Source organism: Oryctolagus cuniculus, chromosome 9 (assembly GCF_051225735.1).
Source record: "Oryctolagus cuniculus isolate XC-2025 breed Fujian yellow rabbit chromosome 9, ASM5122573v1, whole genome shotgun sequence".
NCBI lineage: Eukaryota > Metazoa > Chordata > Mammalia > Lagomorpha > Leporidae > Oryctolagus > Oryctolagus cuniculus.
In genome coordinates this window covers 111249697-111268889 of record NC_142875.1, presented here as the reverse complement: position 1 = coordinate 111268889, position 19193 = coordinate 111249697, and the positions used below count along the sequence as shown (strand labels likewise).

Genomic DNA, 19193 nt, shown 5'->3' with positions numbered 1-19193 from the left:
AAATGGAGACAGCAGTGCCTTTACAACAGCAGCCCAGACCTGAGAAAGATTGTTGGCTCCACCAAGACGGAGATCACGTCAGGCCTGTTCAGCACAGCACCACCAAAGACAGCAGCATCTGGCACAGGCTGGCAGTAAATATTTGTTTGATATGTGGAGGGAGATCGAAGTATGATTCCGATGAGAGTGGATGTAGATGGAGAGAGCTTTATTTCTGCTTTCAAGACTCTATTCCTGATGATGGAGGTGGGGGGAGAGGGTGGAGGAATTTAAATTTACCAACTGACAATGATCCAGAATCTGTGGTTTAAAGCCTCTGTCAGTGGAATTTCATCCCTTGAGGATAAAGAGCATCTGATAGTCAGTATTTTTTTTTCCACTGGGCCTTTCTCCATCCCATTTCCCAAACAGAAATCTAAGGCCCCAACTATTTAGAAGCTTTGTGGCATGAGTCATCAGGAGGAGAGGGGCAAATCAAGCCCATAGGCTCATTCTGGCTCTCTTGCAAGGCATTGCCAGAGCCCACAAATAGTGCACAAGTATTCCCCTCTCTCAGTGCAGGGAAAGCTCTTGCAATTCCTTTTCTGACCAGTCATTTTCTTTGGTTCCTGTTGAATGTGCAGATTCTCTGAGATCCAATTGGGTCACTAGTTTGGATAACCTAGCCCTTTGATTAAGAGTCTCTGTGTTCATCTGCACACCTCAATAACCTAAAGATCTGAATAAGCCATCTCCCAAATGCCATAATTATATCAATTCACTATCCTTAGTCCATCAACCATTAATGTTAACCCATTAACCATTAATATAAGACTCTGAGATTTAAATGTCTGCATGAGTTGGAGGAGCCCTATCCTGTTCAAAGTTCAACAGTTTATTTGCATCTGCTACTATTCATCTCAGTTAGGATCTGTGACTGTCACCTTATTTAGAAATAAGGTCTCTGCAGATATGAACAGATTAATATGGGGACATTAGTGTGCGCATTAATCCGATCTAACTGGCAGTCCATGTAAAAGAAAGGAAAATGCCATGTGAAGACAGAGACACAAAGGGAGAAAGCCAAATTATGACCAAGGCAGAGACAGAAGTGATATAACACAAGCAAAGGAATGCAAAGGATCAGTAATCACCACCACAGCCTAGGAGAGGCCAGGGAGGATTCTCCCGAGTCTCAGCAAGAGCATGGCCCTGCTGATGGGCTGATTTTGCCCTGTTGGCCTCTGGATGTGTGATGGAATGCTTTTCTGTTGCTTAAAGCCACTCAGTTTGTGATTCTTTGTTACAGCAACCCTGGGAAACTCATTCACTCTGCCTTTGAGTTCATCATCCAGCTCCATCAACAATATCCCCTGCCCCCAGATAAGAAGTGATGGGAACAGCTGAGTCCCCTGAATGTCACACACAAATCATGCCAGGGAAAGGGCTACCATACAAGGCCCATGCAGCCCAGCACATGTTCCACTTCCTCTTGCTGTGTGTGACTCTGCTCACTATCGAGCTCCTCTGGCAGGCCCTGGGCCTCTGCAGCCTACTGCTAGGGGAGCAGGACTCCACACACAGTAGTCACAGGTTTTCCCCAAAACGATCTGGGTGTTTCAGTGTACACTGACCCAAGGTGTAACCTGCTGACAGCGAGAGTATGGAGAATTGTGATTCACCTCTCTCATGGTTCCTCCTCTGCAAGCCAGAGAAGTTTGTAGTTTCTACTCTTGTCTAGAAGGCATTTCAACTGAGCCGTCTTGCATTTCATGCCCTTTAATTCACCTCTTCGTTTTGGAAACCACCTGAAAGAATGAGCCCTAATCTTCCCAGGCTGCTTATCTTTTCATTGTGAATCCCTGGATGTGTAAGCCTTGGCCTGCAGGAGCACATCATGCCCTTTCTGTCAGACTGATGGAGAAGTGCTTTGGAGTTGCCAACTCCTCTCAAATTGCTTTGACCTACATAAATGTGCAACTGACCCAGTCCACAGCCACACCCCTGCTGCTGTGGTCCCACTTGGTTTAGCTTTTGGCAAGTCCTCTAGTGCCTTGTATTATATATACTAAATAGTTTTTATTCTTTACACTTTAAAGCATGTACCAGCAAACTAAGGCTATGGACCAACCAGCTCAAGGTCTGTGGCTACACAGTCCTTGAGATAAGAATGGCTTTAACATTTTTAATAAAGAACACACATAGAGACCACGACTGACAAAGCCTAAAATATTTACTAATTGGCTTTTTTCAGAAAATGTAAAGAAAGAATTCCTGTATCAAATTCACAAGCCACTTTGAGTGAAAATCAGTTATCCCCAAAGGCTCACTCAGAGCAGGTCAGTCTAAAAAGATTAGTCTTTGTCTCCAAGAGAAATTGAAACTCCCATTATTTTCTATTAAAGAAGCTAATATTGGCCAGCGCCGCGGCTCACTAGGCTAATCCTCCGCCTAGCGGCGCCGGCACGTCGGGTTCCAGTCCCGGTTGGGGCGCCGGATTCTGTCCCGGTTGCCCCTCTTCCAGGCCAGCTCTCTGCTGTGGCCAGGGAGTGCAGTGGAGGATGGCCCAGGTGCTTGGGCCCTGCACCCCATGGGAGACCAGGAAAAGCACCTGGCGCGCCGGCCGCGGCGGCCATTGGAGGGTGAACCAACGGCAAAAGGAAGACCTTTCTCTCTGTCTCTCTCTCTCACTGTCCACTCTGCCTGTCAAAAATAAAAATAAAAATAAAATAAAATAAAGAAGCTAATATTGCTTGTGTAGCATCAGGTAGGATTTGTTAATAATCCCTCAGTTACAGGATCTACCTCTCTCGTGAATGAGCATCAAGCTCATATCCTTACTCATTGAACACGAGGAACAGAGAAGGCCAAGCATTCAGGGGTCTGCCCGAGCAGACCAGCTGCTGCTTGGAAGAAGGGTGGGGAGACCAGTGTGGGGAGATCTGTTGCCAGCCTCACACTAGAGTTCCAGCACCCTTGGCCCCATCTGGGAACACTGGTTAGAAGAAAGACCAAAAACGCAGTCTCTTTCCACAGCTCTCTGGGTAGTAGCTTGATCCTCTCAACAGTCTATAGAATTCCAAAGCACTTCATACATACATGCGACAGCTAGCCATCTCCCGAGAGGTGTACAGCAGGCCTGTGTGCAAACACAGAAACCTATGACACTGGTGAAAGCTGTCGGTTGTGGTAGCAGAAAAAGTGACCATAAATTGCCCTACCCACAGGCACTAGGATGGTCCTTCATTCCTTTCAGAGAAAAGGCTGTGCATTACCTATCCAGTGGATGCCACCTTCAGCCACCCATCCCCCAGGAAAGACATTTCATCTTCATTTCTGTGCCTCATTGTCAGGTTCATGCCCTACACACAGCACTGAGCTGACACTGTTCTTTGTTCCGAGTCACCAGCTTTTTGTTAGTCTTGTTGCATACACACATCCATGGTCATGCACTAATCTTTTTGTCTACAGCAGCACAACAAAGATAGAGATCACTGCCAGATGTCGCACATGAAGAGCAGTGATAAATGAGTAGCATATCAGATTATAACTTGCTTGTTACCCATCCTGTTCTGGCAATTTTTGTGGCTGCTATAGATATACTCTAGCAGTCAACCAGTGACTTAAATGTCTTCTAAATTTATAGCTATATTATTTGATTTTGTGGCCTTTACTCCAGGCACAGAAACTTGGCATAGGCTTTGCTACCTTGGAAAACACAGTATCCTTTCTGGGAGCCCTTGCAAGGGCATCTATTCAAACAGAGCCAAAACTCTGGTCTCAGTAGACTGCCTATTGCTTTTCACCAATGTTTCAGGGAGAAGAATCCAAGTCCCTTGCTGCTCTTCCAGGGCCTTGCTCTGATATTCATTTCTCACATTTGGAAGTTGCTTGGTCACCTGCCCTCCTTTCCCCTGACCTCTCCCTTAGACATGCACACACGTGGCTGCACTAGCTGCTATTCCCAAGTTCCATCAGTAAGACTCAAAACACAGTTATTTGAGTTTGTGTCTCATGGCAGGGTTCGCAGGCTTATGGGCTATCTTTCTAACTATGTTAAGAAAGCAAAAACAGGGGTGATGTTCAGAAACAATTAAAATACTAAAGGCAATGTAGACTTCCATGGACACCATTGGGAAGAATTTATCTTTTAAGAATGAATCTTATTTTTTAACTGATTAATTCATTAAACAGATATCTATCAAGAATCTATTCCATTCCAGGCTTTGTGCTAGGCCATTGGAATATAGGGATGCACAAAGCACTGTCTTTGGCCTCCAGGAATTCGTAGACTTGAGTGAAATCCCAAAGGATGAAGGCTCTGCTGAAGACTCTGAAAACGTGGCTAGTTTTAGTACCATTTATAGAAATTCCAATTTTTCTCCCTAGCACAATGTAGACTCACATTTCTCTGATCCCTTAGAATTTAGATGTAACTGTATGACTTACTTTTGCAATGAAACTGCAGTCGAAATGTGTCATATGACTTAAAGGTGAAACCCTTTAAGAGATGATTTGTATTATCACATCCCATTTTTCCCACTTGGAACTAGTGGGAGAACATGTAGGGTATGGAGCACCCATCAGTCTTAGTCCTGACTGCCATGAACTTATTTTTGGCCAACCCACAGATTAACCTTTGCTGTGTTAAGCAACTGATATGTAGGAGGTCAGTTGCTACCATCATATAGCTTAGCCTACTTTGAATGACACATACTAGCTCTGAACAATGAGGCTTTTCTAGCCCTCAGTGACCCAGGAACAACCTGCATGTCAGGAGCGCATGATGGTTTGAAAGACAACTAGATGCATTGAGTATATTGGGAAGCCTCTTGGAATTAGCCCAGGAGACATTCCCTATGGCCATCATGGATTAAAAATGGTCTTTGGGGACTGGCACCGTGGCACAGTGGGTTAAAGCCCTGGTCTGCAGCACCAGCATCCTATATGGGGCACCAGTTTGAGTCCTAGCTGCTCCGCTTCCAGCTCATCTCCCTAATAATGTGCCTGGAAAAGCGGCAGAAGATTGCCCAAGTCCTTGGGCCCCTGTTCCCACATGGAAGACCCAGAAGAAGCTCCTAGCTCACGGCTTCAGATTGGGTCAGCTCCGGCCATTGCAGCCATTTGGGGAGTGAACCAGTGGATGGTAGATATATTCTCTCTCTCTCTCTCTCTCTCTCTCCCTCCCTCCCTCCCTCCCTCCCTCCCTCCCTATCTCTTTCAAATACATAAAATAACAATAAATAAATAAAATTAAAACGATCTTTGGACCTATCTTCCTTTGTGCTCACCACTTATAGGCTTCCCAACAAAGTTGCTTGAATCAAGTAACAAATCTCCCAGCCTATGGCGTCCCCTAAGAGAGATGCCCAGAAACCCAGCCCTTCCAGCAACCTGTGACTTCCTTTATCACAGCACTTTTTATATTGCGTTTGTGAGCTCTAGTGCAGGCCTACCATGACACCCATATCCCCGTATCGTAAAATACCCCAAATTTATTTTTGAATGAATAAATGTTGAATGAGTAAATGAATTGCTGTGCTGTTACTGTTGTACAATATGTCTTTGACCTGGGTAACAGCAAGTCCTTCCAGAAGACATGAGAAGGTATAGACAACAATACAAGGTGTCCCTTCTTATGTCTAGTCCCTCTCTGTAAAATAATGGTGCCATGAGAAGAGTGCCAGAGCAGTTATACGAGACCTTGGGTATAATGTTTCCTCTGATTTTTAGCTTATATCTGTGTGGTTACAAACAAGTGACTTAACCTCAAGCCCAAGTTGTTACGGAATTTGTTTGGGTTTTGTTCAAGAGGCAGACAAAGCATCCATCCAGTGGTTCACTCCCTCAGCCTGGTGCTGAGTTGATATCAAATCAAGAAGCCAGGAACTCCATCCAAGTGTTCCACATGAGTACCAGGGACCTGAGTACTTGAGCCATCACCTGCTGCCTCCCAGGGTCTGTACTGGTCAGAAATTGGAATCAGAAACTACAGTTGACTATCAAACACAGACACTCAGATATGCAATGTGAGCATCTTAACTACTAGACCAAAAATCCACCCCCTGTTGTGATGTTTCAAATGAGATACAAGACAGTTCATAGAATATCAGAGACATAAAGGACTTCCACTGCACAACTCTCACTTTTCCCTAAGCTAAGCAGACTGGCCCTATATCCTAGCATGGATCCCCATTGTGTGGCATGTTACCAGTTTGGCAGAAAAAACTCTATGCTAAAATAGGAGCTTTGATTGGAATTTAAGTAGCATTTACATAAAATAGACACAGTCTGACTTGATTATGAATTAATGAAAAACTAAAACTCCTCTGCATCAGTGAGTAAAATTATAAATAAGCATCTATTGGCTAGGTGGCCTGGATCATGGTGGGAGGCATCGTGATGAGCTGGGCAGCTTTGGAAACCAGAGGATGTACATGCAGCATATCAATGCATAGACACAGTGTTGATAGGCCATGCAGCATATTGCAGGGCAGGACTGACAGTGAACTTATTAGGTGAACTTTGAACAGGTAACCCAGATATGTACCTCTTCCCCATCCTCCAAGCACTCCCTTCTAATTCACCAGTACCTATACCCTGGCAACCATTCCAAATGCCACAATTTGAATACCACACAGATTGATTTTTCAACTGGGTTTCCTGTCCATCTCAATTCCCAGAAGCCGTAGAGAATGTCTGTGTGTCCCCCAAAGTCAGGTTTTTTGCCCTGACCTCCTTACCAGAATTCCCTGCTCAAGAATTTGGCCATTGACATTGTTGTCCGGTAGTTGACTTCTTCATGTTCCCAATACTTCCTGTGACTCTCTTTACCATATTTGTGGACCTTCTAACTACAGCCATAGATGACCTGCCAACATTGTAAAGAATTTTTTATCAGTTATATATGCACAAGTTTGAAGAGCTACATAATACAACAAAACATATTATTACAATTAGTAACCTCTCCCTGCCCCAATTCCTCTCAATTTCTCCTCACCAACAGACAACCACACCATATATGTATTTAACTTTATTTATTTAAAAACTGTGAGGGATAACATATACTGCTTTAGATGAGAGGGAAATAGCAGAAGGCACGTGGAGGAAATGCATTCCCAGGAGGGAGTTGGAGAAAAATTTCAGTGTAAATTCTGCAGAAGGAAGAGAGATGCCATGGAGCAGAATGGAAGGAGCAGATGCATAGCAAGGAGCACAGACACCACACTCGACTCCTGCAGCTGAGAGCTGGAGGAGACGCCAGCTAGGGAGAGTGCGGTGGGAGCAGACTGTGGCAGCCCTTGTCACTGATGATACTGCCAGAGGGAGAGCCTTGTGGACCACACTTCTTTGAGTCCAGCCCGGAGTTCTAACGTGGGCAAGGTACCCATCTAATGCAGCAAAAGAAAAGTGGGTTCTGGAAAGCCAAGACACACTCCAGCAAAAGATGTTCTACATAAAGGACCCCAGTGGGTGAGACCCCAGTGGAAAGAAGGGGCCACCAAAGGAGGACATACTTTTCTCTGAAAGGAGGAGAGAACTTCCACTTTGCTTATGGTCTTATCAAGCTAGCAGATCCAAAAGGCTTCCATAGCCAAAGCAGCTCATGTCAAGAGCTTTGGGTAATTATTGATGTCATACGTAAGAGTGGTACCTGTTAAATAAACAAGAGTCACTGTGAACTAAATTCCCATGCAGGACCCCTCTCCCCAAAAAGTTGTACCATGAAACTTAATAGTAAAACTTGTTCTCAAGAATCATTTCCTTTTAGTATATTAAAAGGAGGATATTATTATGTCTCATAAGTAATAGTTATGTCTAAGAGCTCACAAAAGATGCATCATCCTTGGATTCTTCTTCAAAGACAACTAAGTTTCTAAAAGGAAATAAAGGGGGGTAGAAAGGGAAAAAAAAAAGGGGGGGGAAGCAAAATCACCTTCAAGAAGCAATAACACAGATCAGCCCTTGTATAGACTATAGACTGTTGAGGAACACTTTTCTTAGTTATATTTATTCCATTCTTTCTTTTTTTCTTTTTTCTTTCTCTTTGTTTTTCTTTCTCGGATAAAACAGGAGAGGGAGCAGGAAGTGGGCAGAGAATGGGTAAGAATAGGTGGGAGGGCAGGCATCGCGGGAAGAATTACTATATAGATAATGTTACATTTATGAGATACAAACAAATTAAAAATAAATTTTACTAAAAGAAAAGCATGTTTCTTTCTCCCTGTCCCCCAACACGGGTGCATAGCAATTGGTTGGGAGAAGGTGCCATTTTGACTCTATTTGCACCTGTGATGGCTCTTGTGCATGTGTGTGATTAGGGGATTTTACCAGGGGGAGAAAGATTTGTGTTCCCCACTTACTTTGAATCTGACTTGGAGAGTTGACAGGGGACTGAGCACCCACACAGGACTGTGAGGTCCCCCATCCTCTTAACATATCACAGGCTCTGGGGCTCAAACTGCCGGCAAATGCCTCTGGGAGGTCTCTTCCTCTCCATGGACAGGACAGGCTAGCAGGGCAGAGCTCATCTTCTGCACCCCATACCTGTGGGAATCTTGTGGGCTAAGACTCTGTAAATGCAAAACAGGGCTCAAGGTGTAGCTGGGTCTCTGGGAAAACACAGTACCCAGCACCAGAGGCCAAGAGCTCCCTAATTGCTTGGGGTGGGTCATTGCAAAGGGCTTCATGTTCACACTAAAAGATTGTACAGATCATTTTACAATCCTTTAGTGGTTCATGAGGCAGCATGGGTGAATGTCACGCCCACTGTGCGTTTACCCTGGTCATTCATCACCTTGGAAGAGAAGAAGTGAGGGTAGGATTCCAACAGAGGTATCATACACAATAAAGGAGATCTACCATGCTGAACTTGGGTATCACCCTGAATATTTGCCTTACCCTGAGGCACTGACCAGAGCTCCCTGGCCACACTCAGAACATTCCTCTGAATATTCAGTGAAGGAGCTGACACTACATTAAGCCACAGAGGCATAGTCCAAAGGTAAAGGAGAGGTGAAAACCAGCAAGTATTTGCACAAATGCCTCAAAATAATATATGTAGAAATTCAAGAAACAAGAATAAGTAAGACAATGTGACTCCCTCAAAGGAACACAAGACTTCAATATTAAATGTGAAGATGAAGAGATCAATTAAATGCCTGAAAATGAATTCAAAAGGCTGATCACAGGATTACTCAGAAGCAAATTCATGAGTTAAAGAAATCTATACATGACATGGAGGGAAAATTTTCCCATGAGATTAAGGTTTTTGTGTGTGTGTGTGTGTGTGTTTTAACTTTTATTTAATAAATATAAATTTCCAAAGTACAGCCTTTGGATTACAGTGGATTTCCACCCCCCCCCATAACCTCCCTCCCACCCGCAACCATCCCATTTCCCGCTCCCTCTCCCATCCCATTCACATCAAGATTCATTTTCAATTATCTTTATATACAGAAGATCAGTTTAGTGTATATTAAGTAAAGATTTCAACAGTTTGCACCCACACAGAAACACAAAGTGTAAAGTACTGTTAGAGTACTAGTTATTCTGCTAATTCACATAGTACAACACATTAAGGACAGAGATCCTATATGGGGAGTAAGTGCACAGTGACTCCTGTTGTTGATTTAACAACTGACACTCTTGTTTATGGCAACAGTAATCACCCAGGGCTCTTGTCATGAGTTGCCAAGGCTATCGAAGCCTCTTGAGTTCACCAACTCCAATCTTATTTAGACAAGGTCATAGTCAAAATGGAAGTTCTCTCCTCCCTTCAGAGAAAGGTAACTCTTTATTTGATGGTTTGTTCTTTCCACTGGGATCTCACTCACAGGGATCTTTCATTTCGTTGTTTTTTTTTCCCCACAGTGTCTTGGCTTTCCATGCCTAAAATACTCTCATGGGCTTTTTAGCCAGATCTGAATGCCTTTAGGGCTAATTCTGAGGCCAGAGTGCTGTTTAGGACATCTGCCATTCTATGAATCTGCTGTGTATCCCGCTTCCCATGTTGGATCATTCTCTTGTTTTTAATTCTATCAGTTAGTATTAGCAGACACTAATCTTGTTTATGCGATCCCTTTGACACTTAATCCTATCATTATGATCAATTATGAACTGAAACTGATCACTTTACTCGTAGACGGCATTGGTACATGCTACCTTGATGGGATTGAATTGAAATCCCCTGGCACGTTTCTAACTCTACCATTTGGGGCAAGTCCGATTGAGGCATGTCCCAAACTGAACATCTCCTCCCTCTCTTATTCCCACTCTTATGTTTAACAGGGATCACTTTTCAGTTAAATTTAAACACCTAAGAATAATTGTGTGTTAATTAAAGAGTTCAACCATTAGTATTAAGTAGAACAAAAAAAAATACTAAAAGGGATAAAGTATTAAGTTTTTCATCAACAGTCAGACAAGGGCTGATCAAGTCACTGTTTCTCATAGTGTCCATTTCACTTCAATAGGTTTCCTTTTTGGTGCTCAGTTAGTTGTCAATGTATATATTGCTTTATGGATATAAGATGTATATTTTTAATTTACTATATTAGGTGATAAATTTTGGTCTATTTTTTGCATTACATATGAATATTTTTTACATTTTATTAATATAAAGAAAACATAGTTCATGTATTTCATAGGTACAATTCTAAGAAGATAACTATAATGCCCTTTGTTCCTCCATCAACCTCCCTTTCTTCCTTTTGTTCTTTCATTTTTGCTAAAACATGTTTTCAGTCCACTCTTTAATCACAGGTTTAATGCGGCACTAACCAAAATATTCAACAAGTAAAAAGTAATAACTCCTAGCTCCCATCTTATATACTTTTTTCATCTTGCTATCCTCCCAATACCATTATATTTATTTTTAATTTTAATGATATTTCGGTACATTTTTGGATACATAATTTTGAATACATATATTTCATTATGGATAAATTTCATTCACAGCAGAGTTGTGGAAGGTATTTGACTATACTATAGACAAAGACTTATGCCCTCCCAGAATTCCTGTTAAATCCTAACCTCCAAGGCAATGGTGTTAGGAGGTGGGGCCTTCAGGGAGGTGATTATTCATGGGAGGCTCTGCCCTCATGAAGGGATTAGTGCTCCTCTAAAAGAGGCTCTGGGGAACTCATAAATCCCTTCCACCAAGTGAGTGTGCAGAGACAAAATGCTGTGAGTCAGGAAAGGCCCTCCCCAAACACAGAGCCCACCAGTGCCTCATCAAGTGTAAAAATCAGTGTCTGCTGTTTATAAACCACCCAATTTGTAGTACATTCTCTCCGCAGCCTGAACACACTAAGCCAACTGCCCCAGCAATTCTTTTTTTTTTTCTCTCTGATGGTGCATTCCTAGTTTACAATGTCTTCCTTTTCTGTATTTTAGTTATTTGTTTAATCATAACATTATGATTAATGTTATGTAATGTTATATTATGATTAAACAAATAAATAAAATAGAAAATTATGTTATACAAATGTAAACAAATATACAAAAGATAACCTTTTTGAGACTTGTGTTTGAAATGTCTGTATTCTAGCCTCACCAAAAATTTATGTTTGGCTAGGTACAGAATCCTATGTGGGGACTCATTTTTCTTTAAGGCATCTCTCCATTGCCTTCTGGTTTCCAATATTTCATGGAGATGTCCAAAGTCATCCTGATTTCACACCTTGTGTGTAACAACTATTTTCTCTCCACTCTGGAGTCATGCAAGCTCTTTGCTGCCAGTGTCTGGAAATGTCTTGCTTTAGCGTGAGACCATTTCACTCTGAAAACTCATGCCTTCTCATTCTGATATTTGTTTTAATTCTTTTTGTATGATATAATTTCCTAAGCTTTCCTGTTCTCTTTTTTTAGAGCTCCTATGTTTTTGGTGTTGGACATTCTGGACTGATGATATATTTTTCCTCCCTCTTTCTGTTTTGTATTTCTTTGCCTTCTTGTTATACTTTCTGGAAATTTTCTCAAACATCTTTTAATTCTTCCAGGTTTTCATTCCTGCTATCATTTTTAAGTAGTTTTCTTTGTCTTATTTATGCATGAGGCAGAGAGAGAGAGAGAAGACAGGTAGACTGGGCTCCCATTTGCTTGTTGCCTCACTCCCCAGATGCCTACAAAGACCAGGATTGGGCTGGGTTGGGCTAATGCCAGGATCTAGTAACTCCATCCGGATTTCCCATGTGGAGGCAGGCACTCAAATACATCAGCCATTACCTGTTGCCTTCTAGGATCAGCACTGGCATGAAGCTAGAGTCATGAGCCAGAACTGGTTGAGAATCAAACTGAGATCCTCTAATATTGGATATGGGATATGGAATATGGGCATCTTAACCCAAACGCCCATGCCTCTGCTGTATTTTTAATTTCCAAAAGCTTTTTGTTTTTTGATTATTATACTCAATATTATATTCCTATTCCATAGATAAAATTATTCTCTCACATGTCTGTAGAATAGCAAATTCTACATGGCACTCACATAATCTTTGCTTCCTCCAAGTTGTTTGAACTTTGTGTGCTTGTTCTTAACTACTGCTTTTTGTGTTATAGACTTCCTTCTGGGATATATGATTCAGTTTCTACGTGAAAGCAGTGACTGAAAATGCCAACTGATGGCTCTGATCTGGGATATACCAAAGGGGTACACCATGGCAGGAATCAGCCTGCCTGCTGCTCCTTCCCAGTTTCACTGTGATACTTCCACCTCTGTGTCTGGCAGCCCTCACTTTAGTGAGCTTCTGGCTCATCTTCTCCCATCTTATGCTAGAATAAGAGAAGAGCAGTAGTGCAGCTGTTGTGGGTGGAGGCAAGGATTTGGGGCTCTAACTGCTCCCTAAATAGAATTTCAGCAAACTTCTATTGTTAGTCCCCTCCTTCACACCCACTTCTGCAGTGGTACCAATGTTTTTACCTTCTGAGGAGTTCCTCGCTGACACTACAGTTGTTTCCCAATTTTTTCCATTCACTCCTCACACAATCTCAGGTCTGCTAAATCTGTCCCTACTCATCCAACTGGTCTCCAATCTTCACATTTCATTGTCATTGTCTCCTTTCCTATTTGTCACTGTGGATAAAGACTTTTCCAAAAATTCACTTTCTATCATTCCAGAGGGGTTTGAGAAAGAAATGAAAGTAAAAACACATGGTCAACCCATTGCATTCCCTTGAATTTGATCTGTAACAGTTAGTAACAATGTCCTGAAGACCTGGGGTAACACACAACTCCAAGAGGGAATTCTCTAAGCACTACACTGACTGTTCACCATCTGTCAGTAGCCAACTGGACTCAACCTGCAAAGATATCTAAACTGACTTCTCCCCTGCCTTGAACCCTGGCCCCTAAGATACCTTCAAGTTCCAGAAAGAAGATCCTCCCCCCCTTCTTGATGGAATACCCTCTTCTTTCTCCACCCCTATGACCAATAATTTGAACATGTGTGTGTGGCCTTCAGAGAATGTCTTCACCCTTGCCCCATAAGGTGTTATCTTGCCTTGAGATTTAGATAAGGCAGCCTTGATACTATAAATATTCTCCCAAAGTCAACTATTGTCAATCTTATATCATGCCATGTAGGGGCATCAAGATTCTAGTCCAGATGATGTTAAGCAAATCTCATCTCAGAATTTATTCAGTCTTTTTTCCAAAACTGAAGAGAATCTCACACTAACACACCTCCTGTCATCATCTGATCTCCGAGGATACCCTGACTTCTCCCACTAAAATACAGCAGTCTTAATGATCAGTCAGATCTAAATCCACATTTGTTAAAATTTCAGTTTAGCTTTTGCTAAAGACATACATTTTTACAAGAATTTTATTTATTTATTTGAAAGGCATATTAACACACACAGAGAGAGAAGGAGAGACAAAGGGAGATCTGTCATCCACTGGTTGAGTTCCCAAATGAAGCCATGAGCCAGGGACTCCATCCTAGTTCCCCACATGGGTGGCAGGAACTCAAGAGCTTAAGCCATCATCCTTTGCCTTCCTGGGCACATTGACAGGAAACTGAATCAGAAGTGTGCCACAATGCTGGCCCCATATTTTGCATTATCTTCTAGTTTGCACAGTAACTCATTCGATTCTTCATGGATTCACTGTTTTCTATAAGTCAATGAATGGACATTGTACACTGAGTACCATATGGAGACCCTAGTTTGAGGATGGTATTACTAAGAGAGCTTGCCACCTAGGCATGAGCTGTGACTGAACCATTGTGTGGCTTTGTAACACCTGAAAAAGGCCCTCCCAATTCTGGTTTGTATGAAACAGGAAATTTATGACCCCTTTTAGATCCTCTATTTGTAAAAGATAGCACCCTTTCTGAATGCTGCTAATCAGAGCCTGCTCAATAATTCTTTATAAAGATATGTTTTATCAAGTTGAATTTGTGAAATTGCTGACATTGCATTTTTACCTACTAAAATGGCAATTTCATATGATTCAATAGAATGGGGAGAACACAATTAGAGGCAGGAGGCTTGGCTTTGAATCCTGGTAGTCCCCATCAGTGACTATTCAACTTCAGTAAGTCACTGATGGTCATGCGGGCCCAAGTTCCTAAAGGGAGCAGCCTATAGCCATAGGATTATTGCGGAGATTAAATAAGCAAATAACCTTCAATATAAGCTTGCTGATAGTCAAAAACTTGTTCATTTGTGATCTTAACATTCATAACAATCCTATGAAGCAGACATGGAAATCACAGTCTGCTATTGCACTTGAGAGAGGAAAAAAAATGATGTTCATTGACTCATGAGATTATCCAGAGTGCAGGTAGCCAAGCTAGAATTACAATGTAGATCCCTGGAATCTTGGTAAATGTTTTCTTCCTCTCACACTGTCCTTTTTCCAGTCAGCAGAGAACTGCAGAAAAGAATACTTGAAAGAGTTTAAGCACCTAGAAGCTAATGCCATATAAAACACCAAAAATGACTATTATTGAATCTTTCTTTTGATAGTGCAAGGATAGCTCCTAAGCATCTGGCTCTCTTCCTGTATTTTCATACACTTGATCCCAACAGTAAGTATTTGAGGGAAATGGTAAGCTCCTATTTTGTTTTTTGAAACTGTTTATTTATTTATTTATTTGAAAGGCAGAGAGAGAGAGACAGAAATAAAAATGAGAGAGAGAGCAAGAGAGAGAAAGCACTCCCATCCACTGATTCACTCCTCAAATGCCCACAATAGACAGGTCTGGGCAAGGCTGAAACTGGGATGCAGGAACTCAATCCACATAGGTCTCCCACATAAGTAGCAGGGAGCCAACTAATTGAGCCATTACCACTACCTCCCAGAGTGTTCATTACCAGAAATCTGGGGGCAGCATGGTGGCACAGCCAGTTGGGCCACCCCTGTGTTGTCAGCATCCAAAATGAGCACCAGTTCCAATCCTGGATGCTCTGTTTCCAATTCACAAGAAGCTGGGATCAGGAGTTGGAGGGCAATACCAAACCCAGGCACTCTGAGATACATATGTCTTCACTGGCATCTTATTTTCATTTTTTTTATTTTTTGACAGGCAGATTGGTCAGTGAGAGAGAGAGACAGAGAGAAAGGTCTTCCTTTTGCTGTTGGTTCACCCTCCAATGGCCGCCGCGCTGCGGCCGGTGCACCATGCTGATCCAAAGCCAGGAGCCAGGTGCTTCTCCTGGTCTCCCATGGGGTGCAGGGTCCAAGCACTTGGGCCATCCGCCACTGCACTCCCTGGCCATAGCAGAGAGCTGGCCTGGAAGAGGGGCAACTGGAACAGAATCCGGCGCCCCAATCAGGACTAGAACCCGGTGTGCCGGTGCCACAGGCAGAGGATTAGCCTATTGAGCCGCTGCGCCGGCCACTGGCATCTTAATTTTAATTGAGCCAAACATCTGCTGCAATTCTCATTTTACATGGGAGAAAGCTGGGGTTCAAAGTAGTTTTATAAGTTGTTCAAAGTTGTACATATTTACCCATTTATCTGTATCCTCATAGTAATCATTTTAAGAATTAATTTCCGGCCGGCACCGCAGCTCAATAGGCTAATCCTCCACCTAGCGGCGCTGGCACATGGGGTTCTAGTCCCGGTCAGGGCGCCGGATTCTGTCCTGGTTGCCCCTCTTCCAGGCCAGCTCTCTGCTGTGGCCCGGGAAGGCAGTGGAGGATGGCCCAAGTCCTTGGGCCCTGCACCCCATGGGAGACCAGGAGAAGCACCTGGCTCCTGCCTTCGAATCAGCGTGGTGCACAGGCTGCAGTGCACCAGCCGTGGCGGCCATTGGAGGGTGAATCAACGGCAAAAGGAAGACCTTTCTCTCTGTCTCTCTCTCTCACTGTCCACTCTGCCTGTCAAAAAAAAGAAAAAGAAAAGAAAGAAAGAAAAGAATCAATTTCCATTGTATGGAATATGGACTGGAAGTTCCTGAATGTAAGTCAAACAGGAACATAAACGCTTGATTTGGGAGTTGGCATGGTCTCTGAGGGCCATGTGGATGTGATTCCATAGGAATTCTGGAGAGATGGGTTCTTCTGGCTCTGACTGTGATGTTAATCCAATCACCTGGAAACCAGTCAAGAAGAAGTAGATACCAGGAAAAAATAGAAGATCAGTCCAGGCAGTGTCAATACCTCTGAAATCTTCAGAAGTTGAGGTAAAAAAGCAAGATGTCTTGTTGACATGTCAAGAATAATTGGCGTATTTATCTGTATAAAATACAAAATTGTCTCCTTCTAGCTTTAAAAGTGTAGAGCTAATCATTTAGAAGGTCCCTTTATACAAACAACTTTACTTAGCTTTCCTCCTGGGAGTTACTCTGACACATGCTTGGGCCCCTCTGGGAGAGACTGGGAAACTGGCTCCCACTGTCAGCAGCTGTTACCAGAACACCACAATCTAGGAAGAACCACAGTCAATGTCAGCCAATGTCAAGGGCAAAGACAGAAAGTGCCTGGAGAGGATTCTCTTGGTCCTCACCATCTCAGAGGAGTGGTGAGATCAAAATCTAGGAAAAGGATGTACAGCACTTCTCTTTGTCAACTTAATGCTCCTGAGAGGGTACATTTCCAAAAACCTCTATGTCCCTGCATCAGGAAAATGACTTTGCCTGGAGAATCACTTCCACATGTTTACTCCAACACTTCTTGCCACCAGCTTTCTGTGAGCATCCCTCCCCAACTATCCACAACAGGAAACCTCAGACTAGACTGTACTGGCACTAGAGGGCCTATCAATGCAGCTCATGCTAGAATAGAAAATTATCTTGGTGTCTAGGTCCTCTCCTGGATGCTCAGACAATGCAACTGTTTTCTGGAGGGAAAACTGCACAACTCTCCAGAGTCCTCCGTGTAGACAGCCTACTTCTCCTAGATTGATTTCTTTTTTTTCTTTTTTTTCAGTTTCTTTTTATTTAATAAATGTGAATTTACAAAGTGCAACTTTTGTATTGTTGTGGCTTCCCCCCTCCAACCTCCTCCCTCCCATGGCCCTCCCTTCTCCCACACCCTCTCCCATCCCGCCCTTCATTGAGTCTCATTTTCAATTACCTTCATATACAGAAGATCAACTTAATATATACTAAGCCGGGGTGCCGGATTCTGTCCCGGTTTGCCCCTCTTCCAGGCCAGCTCTCTGCTGTGGCCCGGGAGTGCAGTGAAGGATGGCCCAAGTACTTGGGCCCTGCACCCCATGGGAGACCAGGATAAGTACCTAGCTCCTGCCATAGGATCAGCGTGGTGCGCCGGTCACAGTGTGCTGGCCGTGGCGGCCATTGGAGGGTGAACCAACGGCAAAGGAAGATCTTTCTCTCTGTCTCTCTCTCTCACTGTCCACTCTGTCAAAAAAAAAAAAAAGTATATACTAAGCAAGGATTTCAACAGGCTGCCCTCACACAATCGCACAAGGCATAGGGCATTTTTCGACTAGTAGTGTTGTCTTTAAGTTTCATAGTAAAACACATTAAGGACAGAGATCCTACATGGGGAACATGTACCCAGTGACTCCCGTTGTTGATTTAACAATTGGCACTCTTATTTATGGCGTCAGCAATCACCCCAGGCTCTTGCCATGAGCTGTCTAGGCTATGGAAACCCCTTGAGTTCACCAACTCTGAATTTGTTTAGTCAAGGCCATATCACAGTGGAGGTTTCTTCCTCCCTTCGGAGAAAGGTGCCTCCCTCCTTGATGGCCTGTTCCTTCCACTGGGGTCTTGTTCACCAGGATCTTTCATTTAGGTCATTTTTGCCACAGTGTCTTGGCTTTCCTTGCCTGTGAGACTCTCATGGGCCTTTTAGCCAGATCTGAATGCCACAAGGGTTGAGGCCGGAGTGCTGTTTGGGGCGTTTGCCATCTAGATTGATTTCTATTAGCTCATTTGGCAGCTATCCCATTGCTACCTGATTCTATCCTTCCATCAGCTCCTACTCCCCATTTTTCTTTCTTCCTCAGGTTCCATGGCCTGGTTTCATGGACATGGCCCTCTCACCCATGTTTGATAACTGCACCAGCCTTTCCTGTCTTTATCTGCAAGTGTACAATTCTTTTTGGATGCTTGCCAGCCTACAGGCAAGACACTGTGGTCAGGGACTGTGCCAGCTCTGAAATAATTCCTCAGGGCTGGGAACCACAGTGAAATTTCAATCCCCAGCCAGCGCCGCAGCTCACTAGGCTAATCCTCTGCCTTGCAGCGCTGGCACACCGCGTTCTAGTCCTGGTCGGGGTGCCGGATTCTGTCCCGGTTGCCCCTCTTCCAGGCCAGCTCTCTGCTATGGCCAGGGAGTGCAGTGGAGGATGGCCCAAGTGCTTGGGCCCTGCACCCCATGGGAGACCAGGATAAGTACCTGGCTCCTGCCATCAGATCAGCGGGGTGCGCCGGCCACAGCGCACCAGCCGCGGCAGCCATTGGAGTGTGAACCAATGGCAAAGGAAGACCTTTCTCTCTGTCTCTCTCTCTCACTGTCCACTCTGCCTGTCAAAAATAAATAAATAAATAAATAAATAAGAAATTTCAATCCCCAGTTGTAGCTCTGGTGATTAGGAGGGAAATTGCCTCCCTTCTGCCTGGCTCCAGGGTGGTGCTAAAGCAGTACTGTCCCTAGTTCAATTGTGTTTCCTAAAGTCATTACCTTAAGGGAGAGGTTGTGAGTGGATATTAACACAGAGGTTCTGATCACACTCTAACACAGCTAATTAAACTCTCTTGAATGGAATTACTCCAAGTCTAGACGGATTTAA

At 43.4% G+C, this 19193-nt stretch overlaps 1 long non-coding RNA gene across 5 annotated transcripts in view; it reads right to left on the bottom strand.

The window, feature by feature from the left end:
- Positions 1–19193, bottom strand: part of LOC149124729 (uncharacterized) — a 315134-nt gene that overhangs the window by 187302 nt on the left and 108639 nt on the right. For 4 of the 5 annotated variants that reach the window (XR_016213780.1, XR_016213782.1, XR_016213779.1 and 1 more), the window contains one exon: positions 6723–6850. This is a non-coding gene — a long non-coding RNA (uncharacterized LOC149124729). Of the gene's footprint in view, positions 1–5579; positions 5940–6722; positions 6851–19193 lie in introns of those variants that run through there. The other variant, XR_016213781.1, reaches the window with a different exon arrangement.